The sequence below is a fragment of the Apis dorsata genome, unplaced genomic scaffold (genome assembly GCF_000469605.1).
Source record: "Apis dorsata unplaced genomic scaffold, Apis dorsata 1.3 scaffold_98, whole genome shotgun sequence".
Taxonomy (NCBI): Eukaryota; Metazoa; Arthropoda; class Insecta; order Hymenoptera; family Apidae; genus Apis; species Apis dorsata.
In genome coordinates, this window is record NW_006263396.1 from 691,155 (window position 1) to 692,198 (window position 1,044).

Sequence of the window (1,044 nt, forward strand, 5' to 3'; positions counted from 1 at the left end):
AGAGATACGAGAAGAAGAAACGAGAAACGAGAAGGAAACGTGAGCGAAATTTGGGCGAAAAAGAAAGAAAAAAAAAAAGAAAGAAAGGAAACCGCGAAGGAAAAAAAAAAGAGGAGAGAGAATGCTTTAAATAAGAAGAAATAAGAAAAAAAGAAAAAAAAGAAGAAAAAAAAAAGGAAAAAAAAAAGAAAAAAGAAGAAAATTAACGAAAGAAAATAATAAAAAATTCGAGAGAGAGCGAGAGAGCGGGAGAGAAAGAGAGGGAGAGTTAGAGATAGAGAGAAAGCGCGCCACCTCGAGATGGGAAATCAATCCGAGGAGGGGAACTGAACTTTTTTATCGAAACTAAAAGACTATAATAATATATTTCTGTACGCAGTACCGCGCAACTACGTCATTGTGTGTTCACGTTGCATAATCCGATCGATAATAAGACTCTCGTTACGTACGCTCACTGTAGGCCACCTACTACCACCTACTACTACTGCTGCTACTACTATTACTACTACTATTACTACTACTACTACTACTACTACTACTACTATTACTACTACTACTACCACTACTACTACCACTATTACTACTACTACTACTACTACTACTACTACTACTACTACTATACTGCTACTATTACTATTACTCTCCATCACTATCAAACTACAAATAGCAGACTACCAAAACGACCGAAAGATCAATCGACCGATATCGATGATAATGGTGATCATAACGATGATATAACGATGATATAATTCAGTCAACAACGACGACGATGATGATAATAATGACGACGACGGCGATGATGATTTCGATGATTTGTGATGATAATGAGTCACCAATTATTAAGGCACAAACGCAAAACAAACCGTTGAACAGAATCGATCGCCGCGTTTCTAAGTATCTTTGCACGCAACTATAATAAATATATATATATTATATATATATATATATATACATAATATCACGGACGAACACGTACGTATTATCCATCCTCGAGGGAAAAAAAGTGATTCTAAACGCCTATAAACGCTCGAATACTCTCGAAAA